Below are 19,227 nucleotides of genomic sequence, written 5' to 3'. Positions count from 1 at the left end.
CTCAGATAGAGTGAAAACATTTTGACAGATGAGTTTTAGACCAGAAAATTCAATTCTTGTCAAAATAAAAATATCTCAAGAAAATGTGTTAATTTTTAAGGTGTTTTTCTGCAAGTGTTAAAATCTTTACAATTTTTTAAATTTATTTACATTTTGACAGCATCAAAATATTTTATTTAGATACAGCTAAAACCTTTTCTTCAGTTGGTTTCATGACATGCATTTTGAAATCACATAGTAAAATGAGTATTTAGTATAGCTGATAATTTTATATTATGATATGTCAACATAATCATAAAATGTTGTCAAAACATTTTAATGTTTCCCAAGTCTTCATTCCTCAAAACCTTTAAGACATTTGGTTTGCTTTAACTCAGGATTAAATAAATGAAGAAATAACATAATTTCTCACTGGATAAGAATTCTCTTTTGTGAACTGCTTAAGATACTGCACCTTAATTTTATAATGCTGCATTTCAAAGAGTGTGTGTCACACAAAAATCCTCCTTTATGTGAAAATTACTGGAGAGGGTCCTTTATATTGTCAAAAATAAAGGAAAATTGAACAAAAAGATAACTGTTTATCAATGTTTTTCTCACGTGCTTTAAAAGACCTTGAGTTTGAGGAAAACAAGGTGGTAGGCTACTAGATTTCAGCATTTCAGAAATACCGATGAAGACCAGCTGAAGATGAATTTTGTCTTATTGTAATTCTAGCCTAGTGATTGCTGTAATACCCCTAGCTCTGGGCTCTGAATCCCTAGTGTCACTATTCCCATCTGCTTCTGAGGTGAGCTCAGTTGTGAAAGCATATGAAGTGAAAAGTGAAAGCTTATAAAGGAAGAAAAAAATATTGCAAATGGATAAGAGGAGAAGATGTTTCTGATGACTAGCATGCATATTTTTAAGTTTTAGTCAATATAAACCTTAAATCTCTTTTTCTACCTTTTATTTTAAAAGAATGTGTATCTGTATATTTATAAAAGCATTTATTTTTAAAAGTATAAAACAATTTCTAACCCAATAACCTCTCTTCTTACCCTAAAAAAGTGAAAATTTGGTCTTTTCCACTAGCCGCAATTTGATAAACCTTGAGAAGTTGGAAGCAAAGAAGCAGATGTTAGTCAGACTTTTGGTTACCAAAATAGGTACTACTTACTCTAGCATCCTTGAAATTTTTGAATAAAAAAAGTAAACAGTGCAAGGATGCTTTGAAGAGATAAAGTTTAATTGCTCTTTAATTTAATTCTTCTTTCAATTTCCAGAAGTGGGGACAAGCATTTTAAGAGAAACTTATTCTTAAGTCAGAATTGATGCTATGTTGCTCATCATGCAGGAAAAGAAGTTGCACATTCTTGAAAAATGATAGTAACCCGTATGCTTATACGTCATAGTCCTGGAGTTAATATCTTACAAAACATCAGGTAAACTCCAGTTAACGCAAATGCAACAGATGCTTTTTCTGGAAAGGAAAAACATGCTGCAGAAGATTACACTCTGCAAGAAAGGTGTTATGTAGGATGTTATGTACCCATTAGATACATCATACACTTTCCTGCATCCCTCACTTAAAACCAGGCTGATAACCTTGACCAGGTTGTAATTGAAGGGGTAAATGCCTCCTGTAAGCAACCTGTCTTATTAATCTTCTTGTCAGTTTTCAGTATAAAAGATAAAATAAAAAAGAAGGTCTTAGTTACTTTTTCAGGCCCTGGGCCAGCATACTAGCTACTTGAGGAATGTCTTGCCATCCAGTAGAACCGGGACTAAAATGAACTAACTTTCCCACAGATTCTGCCAATGTGTTTGAATTCTGCCTATAATAACAGTCCTCCTATCCCAGTACCAGGCCTCTTGTGAGCAGACAATATCAGCTCAGTCCAAATTACATGAAGAAGAAAAATGTGTACCGAGATGTAAATTTTAAGTTCATTTCCCTTTGTGTTTTTCTCAGATATCTACGCAAACACTGCTAACCTTTCCGTCAGCACAACAAAAGCATATGTCTTTAAAACAAATGGGAGTTGCTTGCTACCAGGGAAAAGCAGTCTAATTAGCTAATAATATTTCAGTGTCACGCAGCCATGGGAAGACTAGGCAGTGTGCACACCCTGTGTGAACTGAGCAGAGGATTAGTCTAAACGTGACTGAATCAAAGATACTGGGCAAAGATGGCTTAATTTTTTCCACCTGGAAGTGAATAAAGCACTTCATTTTTCATTTTCTGCTTTGGAAATGCAGAAATAACTACAGTGCATATTGACCATCTGTTTGGGGGTTGCCAGCAGTTTCCAGTGTTTCCTAAATGAAGTAAATTGCTATAAATTTACTTTACAGAAAAATATTGAAAAATTTATCACATCTAAACTTTCTTGTTTACATTCAAAAGCTGGATATTTTATTGTAACGGGGATCTGAGTTTGCCTGGAATTTCCAGGCTGTGTGCCCTATCCATTTTATTTCAATCTGTCTATCACAATGACCTTCTTTCTGCATAATTCCTTATAAGAAAATATTTTTGCATGGAGAGATTACTGAGGAGAAAAAATAACATTGAAAGCAAAAGTGTAATGGGTGGTTCTACATAGATGTGATGCTGGAATGCAGATCTGAGTTACTACAGTTTTTAAATAGAAAATCTACATTTCATCCTCCTAGCTCCATCCTTAGTAAAAAGCAAGATAGACCTAAAATAGCGGCTTACTCATGATCTATGCTTGTTTTACTACTGGGAAATAAAGGAAAAAAAAATCTATCATTAACTAGGAGGTCCTATTTCCTTTATGCTATATGGACATCTATTAATACAAGAAGTCAGATTAGCACCTATGCAGTAGTCTTGTTGTCAAGTTCCCATTCCCATCAGGCTCCAGCTGGCAGCTTCCTGGCCGAACTGGGCTTCTGACACTCGCACGTCCACTGCCCTTCCTCGAGAGCCAACGGGAGCTTGCCCTGTAAATGTCTCTTATTCTGCCTGCAAAGTGCCAGGAGCTGCGAGTCTGAGCTGCAGTGGGCACCTCCGTCTGAGAGAAAGGCACGGGGCTGAAGGTCTCCTTCCCTTCCACATGTACATGGCCAACATATAGCCGGGAGTCGCCTCTGGAGCTGGGGAAAAAGCATTTGAAACCTGAACCACAGTGCAAAACCAGGACGTCCCACTGCATGCTGTGGCCCCTTCACCGGACTGTCCCCCAAGCAGCAGCTCTTTTGGCACCATGACAGAACTTTGTTGACAGTTTCTCCACCGAGCAGGGCACCGCTTGCATGCTGTTACCTCTTGCTACATCAGGTAGTATGGCCAGGGGAAGGGTATGCATTGATTCTATGATTCTATGGCTTCAGGACCATCCTGCTCCCATTACCTGTGGGCTGGGACAGCTTGCTGTGGCTGTAGGCAGCCAAACATAGACTGGAGGAGCCTGAATGTTTCTTGAGTTGAAGCCAGTGACCAGCACCAGGCTGAGATGCTGTTAAGCTCTCCTTCATTTCCATTTGGGCCCTGTTCCCAATGCACCTGGCATGGGCCCAGCATTCAGTACCACGTAACACACAGCATCACATAAGAAACTTAATTACTTTAACTACAGGCTATGAGAAAAACAAACAGGATCAAGAATACACCCAGCTGTGGCCAAAACGTGTTCTGTGTTCGTCAATACCTACGTACTTTGGGACAGGTGAAGAAAGCAGCCTGGCTGGTGACTCATCTTGTCCAAAGTCTTTCCAGCATGTTAGAGTCTATTTTCTGTCTTTCTTGGCCCTGGCAGAGAGGTTTTCTCCTGGGGTACATCCTGGGGGGACACTTTAGGATCCAGCCTTGGCCTTGCCAGAAGGTTTAAACAGATTCACAGCAGAGATCGGCATGGGTCTAGGAGAAGTCTACCCGGCTCTGTTCTCTTAATGTCACTCTTTGTCTCCACAAAACACAGTGCAGCACAACTACAAGTGACAGGTATAGATCTGCCTGTGTAGATTAACAGCCTTTTGGAGTGGGAAGGGGGTGGAGAGAAAAACTCACTATTGGAGATGTCTCCCACAAAGGATTTGCTATTAACATTTGATTACATTTCACAGGATTTATTCCTGCAGTGCCCTACAGATAAGATATGCCAAAACACTGTCTGAGGGTTTTCCTAAACATAAATCCCACAGAGTACAATCAAAGTGTCAGTAGCAAGCTCGATCTGTTCTGCATGTTTGTGCTGCAATGTAACTGTAAGTAGGTTTGATCTAACTTAACGAAACCTGTTGCTTTTGGGGCACTGAGGGCCTGGGCTTGCTTCTCAGGATTTCTTCTATTTGCTTTGAAGCTCTTCATTGTGTAATTTAATAAATATTAGGGGGGAGGGGGAAGTGAAGATGTCACTTAACAAATTTCCCAGCTGTTTTCAAGTCATAGCTTTTATGCTATACTCCTCTGGAAACACAAAACATGGGGGTGGAATAAAATGTTCCAACTAACTGAAGTGTCACTGTGACTGATGCCTCACCGTGGTTTCTCAAACTGCTGAAGATAAGTTATGGGGCAAAACTGAAGGACCACTTTATTCCGCACTACCACATTCAGCACTATGGCAGACGTGAAAAATATTTTCCAATCTGTAGAAGAACTTGGGGCAAAACCTTTACTTCTGCATCAGGAGTGCCTATCACCACCACTTTCTGAACAGATATGAAACATCAGCAGTACCTGTTTTCAGACATGTACATAAGTGTATATATGCACATAAGTAGCAGAGAGAAAGGAAGTATTTTAAGTCGAGAAAAAGCAAACTGATTAAGTAAAGATTAGAATTCTTCAAAGACTCTCAGGAGATTAAAAGGGGGATTTCACAAATAAAGGGCTCACCTTTTACAGGCTGCTTCCGCAATTAATAAAACACATTCAAGAGCTTTACATGTAACCTGCTACTGTCTTTTAGGGTAATCTTAAATCAGGAGATATCATTTAAACTTTGAATTTTCTCCAAACATAATCAAAATTCCTTGCATTTGCTGCAAGGAACAAAAAAGACTGAAATCCAGCCTGGTTTTACATCTCCAGGTGCCTTCATTCTGCCTTACATGAAAAGAAACAAATTATGGTCTAACAACAGATCAAATACCAAGATGGATTCTTTTCTTTCCTTCACAAGATATGCTTGAGGCAGAAAAACAGAGACATCTTCAAAAATCCACTTATGACTCCCTGCTCCCATATGGTTCCAGCTACAGCCCTGCAGTGATCCAAAGGGATCACAAGGGAAATTTTTAAGGCAGCAGTTTCACCCCGTATAGTTCAGGTGATACAAAGTTAAGCTGAATGGTGCCAAGAATTTACCCTGAGGGAGCTAACTGGTGATTCTGTGTGATCAGCATTTTAAGACACAAGACTCTGATAGTCATTATTAATGATACAGGAGACTGTCTAAATAAAACTTAATGATATTGAAAAGGATTTCTGAAGAATCCTTGGTATGATTTATTATATTTTTATGTTAATAGTGAAGAAAATTTATTTTCTATATGTAAGTTGTAGCCAGAAGAAAGTAATTCATCATTTAAACAACCACAGCCAAATTACAGCTCATAACTTATTAGATGGGAGCATCTAATCTCCCTGAAATCTTGAGAGATTTTTGTTCATTTTTCTTGCCTAAAATCAAAGAAAGAAACAGTCATTTGGCAAGATGTGGCTTTTCACAAAACCAGTTCTTAGTCCGATAAGGAACAATGCAAGTTCCAAAATACTTCTGATTACTCAGACAAGAATGCTGTATATCAAAATAGCTAAAATGAGATTAATTTTGAAAGAAATCCCCCTACTGTCATGCCATTGTTGTCCGGCACTCATATTTTGCCTACAGTTAACAAGATTACATATCAATACCTGGATTTATTCACTAAATTTACTGCCCCTTAATTTTCCCTTCTCAGTGAAGGCTGAGCATTATACTTGCATGCAATAATTGCTAAACTGTTTGTGTCTGTGACTAGAGCTATTTGTCCAAGCCATGACATCCACTCGAGGCACTGATATAAATAGCCCAGCATTTTTTGTGTGATTTACTCCCCATCTTCTTTATTGGATAGGCACAGATCCCCCTCAGTGTGAAAGTCAGGGTTCTGGCAATTAGTGGGAAAAACTGTTCACAGTTTGTTAAAATGAGAAGTGACCAACAGTACTGATATATGAAGTTAAAAATTTAAGATAAAGACAGGCTTACAGCATTCATGCCACGATACTGTACATCTTTACATTGCAGCTTTCTATTTCTGCAAGTCATTCTGAAGGCAGATATTCAACATCCTCCCAAATCTTTTTGTGAATAATTCCAGAGGATCCAAAATCGAAGCTGTGATGGACAGTAATGTGAAGACAGCAGGAGAAACCTGTCTTGCCCTGTCTCCAGGAAGATGATGTGGCATTGCATGTAAGAGGACTTCAACAGATTCTGCCAGCATCAACTCAGACCTAAGGCCTCCAGGTTTTGCTGTCTTGCATTACCAATTAAGGACTACTATAGTAAACTTGCAGCAAAAAGTTATACTCCAGTCTTTTACCCCTTCCTTCTAGCTCTGTTTTAAAACGATTAAGGATCATTTACTCTGTTCCCACACATGCCAACAGACTATCACTAATAATTCTTCACATCATGGCCATTATTAATCAAATTCATTACACTCTTTGAAGTATACCAATTATCTACTGGATTTCTCTTCTCTCTAGGTACAATGTGGGGAAAAAATGAACAACATGCCTAAAAATAACAGAAAAAATGCAGTTAAAAGCCACTTTCCATTCCAGCAGAGGAAGACATCTTCATTCTGTCATCCTTGTGCTTCAGACAATATCACAAATAAACTTAAAATGCAGATTTCTTTTTCAAATTGCTTAAAAAAGGAAGGGGGTATCTCCTTCCATAAGAGCAAGAAGTTGGTCTGCCCTGCTCACAAGCACTACACCTACTAAAAAGCTGTTTGTTTACTGAATCCTGAGTTGTTTTCACCAAAAGTCTGTTGCCCCTTCAAGTCGTGCCACCAATTAATCAAGTACTTATTTGCTAAATAGGCTTTAATTTTTACTTTTTTTTTTGCAAATTTCATAATTGTTAAAATGGAATTAAAATAAATACAGTTCTTTACTGAATACTTTTAGCATTCACTATCCTTCAAATCTTTAGGAATTTTTTGGAGAGCTTTTGCCACTGTCAATTTTATAGTTCTCTGACAGAAAGCTCCAGTAACTAGATATATTGAATACACCATTTATAAATACATATTGGGGGGGGTGGGGGGAGTGGGTGTGTTTTTTCCCAAATACCAAAGAAAGATGACAGAGAAAACTACATCTCAAGTAGACTGCATGGATCAGCCATAAAATTCCATAGCTTCAGTTGCTCTCCTTCAGCTCCCTCTTTAATATCAAGAAGATATTATTTTTATATCTCAGTTTTGATTAGTGGATACAGAAACTAAAAGGAATTTTATCTTCTTTTTTTCTTATGGTTTCTTTTTTTTAACGTTAAAAGACAGATTCTTCCTGCAATAATGGCCTATGGACCTAAAAGGTGACCCACTTTCTATATTTGAGCAGCAAAGAAAGCAGACTTCCTTTATAAAACACCTTTGCAGTCACTAGAAGTAATGCTTGGTTTCAAAAGTAATGTCTGAAAAATGATCCAGCCTCCAAAAGACTTATCATGTACATCTTCTCCCCTCATTGTCTCATCAAGGGCTGGATTCAAATCTATGAATATCTGCTATCCAAAAGAAAGGCATTTGGATAAGTTACGCATCTGGATTCCTTTTATAATCATCACAAAGGGATAAATACATCATGATATGATTGATCCTCTTTGAAAACATAAGTCTAAAATAAATCAAATTAAATGCTTTCTGGAGAAACATCAGGGTTGATTGACGATGGGGTGATCACCTACATTTGAGACCGCTAAAGGCAGCAAAATCCATCCCATCCCATCCCATCCCATCCCTATGCACCACCAACACACTCATTTCACTTTTCCAATAAGTCATTTCTTTGCTTTTTGGATTTAGGGATTTCTTTTACTTCCTGACTTAGCTGTAAAATTCAGGCACCTTTCCTCCTTCTTACTAACACTGAATCTAGTATTCCAACTCAAGTAGAAAAACAAAATCACCAGCCTGTCCAGAGCATTACCAACCTCTGCTCGGACATGCAAAGGCTAAGATTAAGGTAACTCTCCTTTCCCACACTTCCCAATTACCTGCCTGGGCTCAGTCAAAAAAGGAGAGAATAAGCTCTGGAAAGTTTTTCCTGCTGCTGCCTTCCTGTTTACACAGCTGGCACCTCTGTACTGTTCTGCATCTATGCAGTCTAGCAGAGTCCATGCAGCTCCTCCACACTTCCTGAGGCTTGCAAGAAACCTTGAAGATTACAGTCTCATCCTATCAAAACTAGTTTGAAGAGAAATATTATTTATATGTACATATAAAAAATGTTTATATGACACACACACATATGGCAATGCAGGTTGAAACACACAATACCTGTACGCAGTGAGACCCAGTTCCTTGCAACCCATTTGTCTTGCAGCACCTTTCCCTGTACACCATGCCCTAGTAAGACATGGTGGGGAAAATGTTTTGCTATGATCAAAGCCTTCCTCTTTACAAAGCCTTCTAGGTCCCTGTTCCCAGGAAGCCTTATTTAGCTATTTAGCATATTCTTTTACCCATCTGGCACAGATTCTGAGTTACAGAACAATTGCTTAAAATCATATAAAACATTTAGGGCCCTTCCACTTTGCACGTGTGAAGTTCAAATGCACTTAGCCAACTTAAAAATAATTTTTGTAGGTCTCTACAAGATTCTAATAGAGACCTTTTGTACTGATTGCCTCATACAGCTAAACCAGAAGGGTTTTGAATACTTAAACATTACAGCTTCCCCTGTATTTAGCACTTTTGGCCAGCAGATCTGTAAGTGCTTTAACAATCATCAGTTTACACACACAGAAGAACCACAGTTCTGAGGTGTGCAGTGACATTTTCTATCATGACGTTGGCACTCTCTCTTGTTCCCCTTCTCTGCTCTGTAAGCAAATGGAAAGAGTGGAAACCCAGCCAGTGGAAATATATTAACTGAGTTTTAGTAATTTCATTCCAAATGTTTTGGAATGTCTAATGAACTCTCTGAAGCTAAGTTCATTGTCTTTCAGCTTCTTGTCACATTTCTCATCTAATTTAACATTTATAAACACACACAAAAATGATTTTTTAATGTTAGATTAGCATGTGAAGTCCTGACTGGACTGTAAGCTTAGTTTGTTTAAGAAAACCAAATTCTCATTAGTGGAGAATAAAAGTATGAGCAAAATCACTGTTTGTAAATAAAATTTAAAAATGAAAAAAAAAATATGTGTAAACACCCACAGACACATACAGATGAATAAACAATGGTGCTGAACTTTCTGGTGGGAAAAATGTAGAACATTGTTGTGAAGTTCTAACATCACTTCTGTGAAAAAATCTTCTTTGCAGATTGATTGAATGTTATTTAAGCACTTATATTACATTTAGGATTATCATACAAATGAGTAAGCAAAATAATAATAGAACGGTCATCTTTGTGCAGATAAAATGGGAGCAAGCACATATTAATTCCTAGTAGGAAAACACAGAGGTTATTTAGCAGTTTTGTGGAAAGGGAGGAGAAGTTAATTTGTGAGCAGATAATTTCTTATGTTACAAGTCCGGCTGTAGTACTGGATTTTCAGTAAGTACATTTTCAAAGAGACACCATTTAAAAGAATCTCTTAACGTGAATAGAAATGCAAGAGCTTCTAATTTTCTTCTGGCTGACATGGCTCATGATGGTGGAAGGAATATCTTATAAGTGGAGAAAACTTGCCCTAAATGAGGCACACATGGTTCATAGACTTCCTGGTCAGCTGTCATATCTAGAAAGAGATTTCACTGCTGCTTAAGGCAGCTTACAGATGGTAATTTTGAGTTCCTAAGTTGGCAAGTCTTACAAAAGTAGTGAGAAAAATAATTCTAAAACAAGAAGAAATGTAAATATCCATGTCTGTGTAGCAAGTTCTAACCCACCAGTTGTTTGTAATTTCGTAGCAAGGTCTAGACAGTGAAAAGTGACCAGTGATCATAAGTATCTCTGATCAGAAGTATCATAAGAAGTATCTCTGAAAGCGAAGATTTACCATGCAATATGTTTATTCTACCACATAAGATAGGGACAGGGTACAGAATCAGTAGCAGTATAAACTGCACATATACAAGGAAGTGTAAGTTATCTGACACATCCCCCATGGGCAGCAACATGCAAAGCAGTATGCTGTTTTGCTGGGTGTAATTGATGTCTTTTACACAATTTTCAGAAAGTGTACCTTAAGAATAAATCTCTGAGGCTTCCTTTTGGGAACCTTTACGTCTCTTTTAGTAACACACTTCTGGGTGAAGGTCTCTGAAACATGAAATAATATGTAGTATATTTAGCTTCTGTAATGTGGCCTGTAAAGATCATATTTTTTTTCTTTTTCTTCTTATCACAGTATGGTACCAGTGAGGTACTGGGCTTCCTATAGTCATAATAATACAAGGTGACAGTGCTATTACAAAAACATGCTAAGCATGCCATACAACAAAGCTTGTGAATGAGGCAGCACCAGCACAAATTTGATTCTGACTCACCCACCAAAGGGAATTACTCTATTATTACCAAATGAGGATACTTACAAACTACCTGGACTAAAGTAGAAAGGCAACTAAATAAAACCCAGCTGACTTCTGGACTTCTGCCTCTGGGCAGGAGTCACCCATCAGCATCCGTGCAAGCACAGATGGGCTCAGTCTCAGCCAGGTGGTGACCAGGATGATCTGCCAGATCCCCAGGGGACCGTAATCCTTTAGACCTCCTGGGAGCATGCATCATTCACCCAAACAACCCTGAATCGCACGTAAAGTGCTGTTCTTCCAGCCAAACAGCTGCTGAGATCTCGTGTACAGACCTTGTGGTTTTCTATCCAAGAGCTATCTAATGTAAAATGCTTCAACTGAATTGAGAACGGCTTCTTCCTGAGAGCCCTTAAGTTTCGGCTCCAAAGTCCAAGCCTTTCCTTGCTCACTCTCCTTCCAGGCGTTTGACATGTGAGTGGTGCTCACTCCAGGAGGCGGGATGTGAACGCTTCAGTCCCTCCAGCCTGAGGAGGTGAGAGAACCCAAATTCTTCCCTTTCAGGATGATTGCCTGACTACAGATGGTGCTATTTCCTCCAAGTAACAGGCGAGCCCTGCTCAGTTAGGCATTTACCCTCAAACAAGGGACTGTGGTATCTGGTTTCCGAGTGCACAGAAATGTCTAATGAGCTGCTGACCTCAAACACCTACATCCTGTGAGGTGTGATGTTTCAGCCGTTTCTGATGGCCAGTCCCAGCTGCATTCCTGCTCAGCAGGAACAGCCCTCTGTGGATAACCCTCTGAGGCACTGTGCTCCTTCTCTTACTGAAGTCAGAAACCAAGGACTACCTCTTTCCTATCTTCACATCTCCCTGATAGGAAAAGCAGTAAATGTTTTTAGTTTCCAGAAGTCAAGCAAGGGGTGTCTTCAATCTTAAGACCTCACCAGGGCACTGAAGTTAAGCTATAGATATTTCTGACTTTGATATTCATGTTTTTCACCCACAAATACTTTAAATACCAAGAGAATATCAAAATACCATTATAACTCAAGAGTTAGTCAAGTGTCTTTCTGCAGTTTAGTGATTGCAAGCAATAATAAAATAAATGTGGGAGAGAGCAAGCTGACAAGGTAGAAGCATAGTCATTAGGAAAAACTTGATGAAAAGAGGGATCCTGACAGTCCAGGATGCAAAGATTTGTGCAGTCTGTTACGATATTAGGAAGACATCAATGCTGTCACTCCTGGAGCATGCACCAGAACAGTGATGCTGGGATGCCTGATCCATCCATCTCAGGTGTTTTTCTGCTCACAAGGGAAGACATCTCTCCTGCCCCCAGTCCTCCTAACCACGGAAGCAGGTTCAACACATGTGGTGTGGTCAAAAACAGGTTCGGTTTATCATCCTGCTCCAGGCTATGGTGCGCAAGCGCAGGGAGGCCTGAGAGGTACCCCTGGAGAGCCCCGATTACACCACTTGCATACCTTTGCACACCTTTTCCTGTTTCTTGACCTCCCCTTTCTTTACTCTTGTCCCTCCTTTTGCCATCTCCATCATCTCACGACTAAACATCCATAATTACTTCTTCTGCCTTGGTCCCAGTTTTGCTGCATCTGTACCCAAATTTGGTGCTTTGATACCATTACCTAGGGATTCCTGGCTTTATATGCTGTTTCTGGTATGGTTATCTACACAGTGCTGGCTTTGCATGACTGTATTCCCAAAAGGTCCTTCATATTCCCCTCCAATTATCTGTGAAATCCAGCCATTTCTTACATAACTCTCCCTTAAACATCTGTGAAATCCAGCCCCTATTCACAGTGTTATCTGTAACCTTTGTCAGGTTCACACATTTTTATCGGTCACATCCAGCAATACCAGCTATGTCAGGTCCAACAGTTTCTCATATCCTTTGCAGTTATCTTCACCTGGGGCCAGGACTCCATCACCTGCCTGCAGCCCTGACGTAATCGAGATGTCTCTTGGCCTGCATGCAGGTGCCAGGTGTATAACCAAAAAAGAAAGAAGATAAACTAGTTGTACATGAGGGAATAATGGAGAAGTTTAGGTGTGGAGCATCTATCTAGTGTTTTGCCATGTGCAAGTCCACAGCCTAAGGGAGGAAGATTTTGTCTTTTCTTACAGATTCTGAGAGCAGGATTCACCTCATTTAACATGAACTATCTAAAATTTATCTAATAAAGGCATCTGCATTTTCTTCTGAACTCAACAGAAAAAGTTAAGAAGGAAGTTAAAAGTTTCTCCCTTGACTGATCAGGAATCAATTCTTTCTCTGCAAGTTGCAGGTGTCCTCTGTAAAGCCTCTTGTGCCAGTTCCATCACCTGTTTTTCTCACTTACTTTCTTTTTTTTCTCTCCCTACCTTCATGTTAAAATACTAGATGAGTTTAAAGAGAGACAGAAATGGAACCAAAATCTGGGGCATTAATCTGCATTCCTTGCTTCCAGCACTGGGGACAAAGATAACTGGGAAGGAAGTGGTGGTTGTTTACTAGCTTTGCTTGACAGAGCTATTGCCTTTTTGCAGTTTCATAGGTGAAGTCATCATGCCGAGTGTAATTCTGGGGACAGATGGTGGAATTGGGACAGACAACAAAGAACAGATGGCCAATGAGAAGTACCAGAATAAAAACATGTGGTTTGGAGCTGGACAACCTACTCTTTCCACATCAAACAGTTTAAGTGTTAATCTATTTAATTTTAAATTTAGGTTTTCTATTATAACAGCTACAGTTAGTACCATTCAGACATTTAAGGTCAGAATTTTGTCCTTTATGTAAATATTCTAACTGACTAGGGGACAATTAAACTCATTTTGTCTTTTTTGCATTTAAACACTAGTTGAAAGTGGGGAAAAACACTTTTAGGAGAGGTATTCTGCTTTTTCCAGGGATACTAAGGAAACTTTAAAATATTTTTAAAAATACTCTTCACTGGTTTCCACTCTTCCTACCTGCTTTGCTATAGAAGGCTGGTATCATAGCTATAAGGTGAAGAGAAGAAATACTTGTATACAAAGGTCATCTTCATCTGCTTCTGAGTTTGAGACAACCAGCATTAAGGGACATATCTCAAATCCAGCCTTATTCATTTCTGATTAATAATAGCACCACATAGAGAATACAGTTAGAATTCAATGAAGTGGAACAACTGTGTCATTCAGGTACAAATTTGGAAGGTACTTTCCGACTGATGCATCTCAATGAGCTTGGCATTAAAACACTACGGCACAGGAAAAGATGCTCATGGACCAGAATGAAAGCTCTTTTCCAAAAGAGGATGTTAAACAATTCTTTTACTCTTGGAAATACAAATTCAGTAAAGTCATACGATTTTCATCAGTTGAATTCATACATGCTTTTATACAGTAGCAATCCCACAGCTATTCTGGTTACAGAAATCTGATGGAAGTAAGCACTGATTTTTTTTTTTTTTTTACCCGACAGCGTGATGTTTGAGGATCTGTAGTGAAGTAAGCTGCAGAACAGCAATAATATGTCTTTCAAAGGTTTCAGTCTTCTGTATTCTTACAAAGCAAACTTCATAAAACCCATCTTTCTTATGCTGCTACCAGCACAACTTTATCTATTCCAGTGGACTTGTTGGTGTTTAGTAGTAGATTACATGATCAGAGTCAGCAGCGGTGTGTTTAAATGGCATAACCAACTTTTTATTACTCGTTTTAATGAAATGACTAAGGGTTTTCATTCAAAACAGAATGAGTTGAAGAGAACTGGAGAAAAAAATAACAACAATTAGCACAGCTAATTTTAGTGAATCTCAGCCCAAAGTGAAGAAACCTAATTGACACTACCAAACTTAATGCTATTTCAAAAAAGGGCAAGAAAACACACAGCTACTTTGTCACTATGAACTTCTGTACACAGAAGAAAAAAATTACAGTGCAGTTGCTGGAACCTGCCTATGTTCTGGATGCCAGGATACCTGAAGACTGTTGGTTTTGGTTTTGTTTTCAATTTAGGTTCTGCAATCACTGATCCTCTTCTGCAAACTGCCTTTTACCTTAAATCCTTTTTCAATAAAAAGTCCATTTTAAAAAAGACATAATACATTGCCTCTCTGATTCAATATCTGCATGTATTATGTAATGTAATTCCCACCATGTTTATAAGGACACCAGTGAAACACGATAAGGTTTGGGGCCCAAAACTTCCATGCTACATAAGCCCAAAACTATGTAAGGAATTCAGTCTTCAGAAATTGAGAATCCTTGTTCAAGATCTAGAACCAGCACAGCAGATTCTCTCCTCCAATGTTACAGCAAGCAGACAAGTTCAAGACAGACTAAAGGTTATGGTCCATAAATATATTCTCCTTCGCTGAGAACTGGCAGAGAAGATCTGGCCTCTGCCCAAGCCCTCTCCTCTCCTACATATGCAGCCCTCTCTTTTCCTTCCTCCTCCTCCAGTTGGCACCATCCTGAAGAGCGTTCAGACAGGCAGCTGCTGCCAGATTGCAATCTCTTTGACCCTTAATCTTTTCTAAAGTCTCCAGAAATGTCAGGGACAAATTTTCTACATAGGAATTATAAATTTTGCTGCAGATTCTCCCAATATTGCAGTTAATGCTAATTGTCTGAAATCTCCCAGATGTCCACCCAGCATAACTAAAATGGATAAGGTAGGACAATGAACCAACTTCAACTGTGGGAGGAGGTGTGCTGGGTACAACAGAGATGGTTTCTGTAAGTCCACTGTCCCAAAAGTTTCCATAGTAGAGAGACCAACATGAGGCACTTAACATTGTTTATACAACCTGCCTATAAAAGCATGCCTCTTTTTTTATAATTTGTGCAAGTTACATGAATATCTTGAAACTACCCTGAGCATTTCCTGAATTAAATAAAGTCTCAGTTTGGTAACTAATGTGATCTCTCTTTGCATACTAAAAATCTTAGCAGCACAGTTATCTTGTTAATATAAAATCATACGCCATTTTCTTCTGAGCTTGACAGAAATAGACTTTTCCACTGGTCTGCCAAAGTAAATAATTTTTACAATTCATATATCTTTTCAATCAATATGCATAGATTGACAAAAAAGTATTATATATTCTGTGCTTTTAACTTTGCCATCAGTGTATTTTCCCTACTGCTACATAGTTTAGTATTTAACTGGAAAGCCCTTATTTATCTGAAGTCAATAACTTATATATGTGTATGTGCATATGGGTGTCGTACTACCATTTCATTTTTAAAAGATGCAGATGGCAGAATAATAGAGGGTGCTGTTATCAACAGTTGTGCAAATTTCTCACTCTTAAACATATACACAAGTGGTCTATTTATTCTGATGGCAAGACTAACTGTGATTATGCAAGTATACCTGTGCACAGGTTAAGTTTTATTGAGGAGTCTGCATAAATACTAAGTACTCCTAACCTTAATTATGAGGTAGATAAATATTATCATTATTTTGCACATGGCAGAACTGAGAAGCTAAATAGCTTCTTCAAGGCTATTCTGAAAGGAAATAGGCTAGATTAAAGCACTACTTAAATTCACTGTGGACCCAGCTGTTGTACCATGCTGTCTACATTGAGTTTGATGTGATTATTTCTCCTAGAAAACTCTCCTGTAGATCGACAGGAAGCTTTTAAACATAAGAAAGGTTTGCGGTCTTCAGACCATCAGGCTACAAAGATGACTCAGCTGTTAAAAATTTAGCTAAATAAGTAACTGCTAGTTCTTGTCCTGCCTTTAGAGCACATACATGTCAGTTTATTTTCTTTGCTAAGCAACCCTTTAGATAGTGTTAACCCTGCTGACACTTCTGTCTTTCCTGCTACGTCACCATGAATCAATCTGAATCTAAAGTTTTCTCATGAGAGTTAGCCACTCAGCCAGTATTTGTGAAATGAACTTCATCTGTTTTCAACATCCATTTAAAACATCATTCCATGGCTGAGGACATCTCAATAACATCACAGCAACAACCTCTTAATATCATTTAAGCAACTCTTCACCTTCAGGATGTATCCAATCATATCTGATTTTTATCTTCAGCTGGGAAAGCAGGTCTGAGTGCCCTCATTTCTTTCAGGTCATCCCTAGATTCTCACTCAGAGCTGTTACAGTTCATAAGAATCACCAATGCAAAGTGCAACCAAAGGAGCTGTTGGCCCTTGGCAACCATTGTGCAATGTCTCATGTGGGGCTCTTGGATGACCACATTTTGTGTGGACTGCTGGGGCTGGTTGGCAGATGAATCATTGCTCTCAGGAGAAGCAGCCAAACATTGAGGTGCTGGAGCGTGTTCAGAGAAGGGCAACGAAGCTGGTGAAGGGTCTGAAGCACAAGTCTTATGAGGAGTGGCTGAGGGAACTGGGATTGCTTAGCCTGGAGAAGAGGAGGCTGAGGGGAGACCTTATTGCTCTCTACAACTACCTGAAAGGAGGTTGTAGTGAGGTGGGTGTTGGTCTCTTCTCCCAAGTAGTTAGCGATAGGACAAGAGGAAATGGTCTCAAGCTGCGCCAGGGGAGGTTTAGATTGGATATTAGGAAAAATTTCTACATGGAAAGAGTGATCAAGCATTAGAAGAGGCTGCCCAGAGAGGCAGTGGAGTCACCATCCCTGGAAGCATTCAAAAAACAGGTAGACATGGCACTTTGGGACATGGTTTAGACTAGTCTACCCTTAACTGGTTTAGTGTGGACTTGATAATGTTAGGTTAATGGTTGAACTGGATGATCTTAAAGGTCTTTTCCAACCTAAACGATTCTACGATTCTATGGTTCTATTTCCAACACCCTTGTCTCCTCTCTGACATGCACTATCATGAACCTCCCAGCCTTTGAAGAGTGCAGCCTCTATCATCAGACCCAGCTCTCTACTGTGTGCAGTGAGGACAGTCTGATTTGTGGCTGTAATGGGCTGACAGCTGGGAGGGGTAACTGCCTGCCTCCACACTGGCACTGTAGCTTCTACCTCTGTCATTTGGGTACCCTTTTTCCTTCCCCATTTCTGGAGACCTACATGTCAGTGAAACTCAATTTATTTCCAGGAGCTTTTCCCTGTAGGCATTTTTTTCCTGCAGATTTTCCACTTGCTTTTTGATTTCAGGACAGAGCATCCCTCATGTTGGCCTTTCACTGGTTTTCACTAGCTAGGATACATTTCCTTCAACTAGAGGCCAGGACTTGACCAAAAACATCCAAGCTCAAGGTTCCCATCTGGGAACCAATGCCACACATGCCAGAAAAGGCAAAACTAGTAGTGAAGTTGAGAGACTATCTTTTGGGGTTTTGTGGTTCTACCTTCCCTAGCTCATACAAACTTTTTGAAGTTCTCTTGCCTTACCTCCCCCACAGCACTGGCTTGTTTGCCATACTTCACTAGTGCACACTTCTCAGTAAGATGCTTCATTTTAAGCCTCTTTTCACCTAGATCATCCTGCCCCCAGGTAAATCACAGTAGTGATCAAGGGCCACTAACTATGGTAGCAAATCTGAAGCAGCAAACCTCTAGGCTCACTCATGAGACAGTCTCCAGGCAAGCCACAAAGCATCACCAAACAAAGTAGATTCTACTCTAAGAAATTAAGTTTCTTTTCTTTGTGTTTCTTTTCTTTCAGTGCCTACAAACTTCTTCACTCAGTTTTTTAATCCAGTGGAGAAACATGTCATCATCACTTTGATCTATTTCCCTGAATAGAGACTTGAGTGGTATATGCTTATACTGATAAAACAGCTTTGTTAAATGTTATTTAAAACAGAGATGTGTATAATTTCTCAGCTTCACTCACTCTTTATTACAATACTGTCACGGGTAATAACATAAAAAATAAATACAAAGTGAGAAAGAGGTTTTGGTCTCTTGAGAGGAGCTGTTGATAAAGGCTACAAAATGAGGACTGAGAAAAATGCTACCATATGTGCTGATAGAACACATGAAAGATTTATTGGGGGCTAGCTACACAAACTGAATAAGAGGGCTTTTGTCTGGCCTGACAATTAATTGACATGAATTAGATTACAAGATAGCTGCCTCAAAACTTCTACAACCAGAACTGCTAACAGAAATACCATTAGAGGAAAGCAGCACAGACAATCAGAGAAAAAAAAAATAAAATTTGTGTGTTACTTTGTGTCTGATGGCTTTTGAAAAGCCAACATGGCACTGTCTGAGTGGAATCCAGTCCAAAAATGCAGCTAACAAGTTTGTCACAGGAAAACATGAGAGTTATTTTCATCTGTTGTACAATCATGGCCGGCCAAATTCCTCTCTCCATGCACTGAGCTGCATTTACAGAAAGTAGCACAGTTTTTTAGTCTGCTAAAACCAGGGTCAGGTGAGGGCATGTGAGTGTGGGGTGGCACTGCCCTTTCTTACTGCAGCACACAGACTGCAGAGCACTCAGTGGCCCCATGGAAGGGCAAAAGCAGCCTTTGCTCCCCCTGTAATTCTGAAGGGGAGAAATCCTCACATCTGAAAACAAATGCATAATTTAACATCCATACCTTCATATCATACTATCAGAAATTAACGTAGAAGGAAGCCTTACCTGTGAGGACACTCAATATTA

This window comes from Pelecanus crispus, chromosome 3 (genome assembly GCF_030463565.1).
Source record: "Pelecanus crispus isolate bPelCri1 chromosome 3, bPelCri1.pri, whole genome shotgun sequence".
Classification (NCBI taxonomy): domain Eukaryota; kingdom Metazoa; phylum Chordata; class Aves; order Pelecaniformes; family Pelecanidae; genus Pelecanus; species Pelecanus crispus.
Note: the sequence above shows the minus strand (reverse complement) of the source record.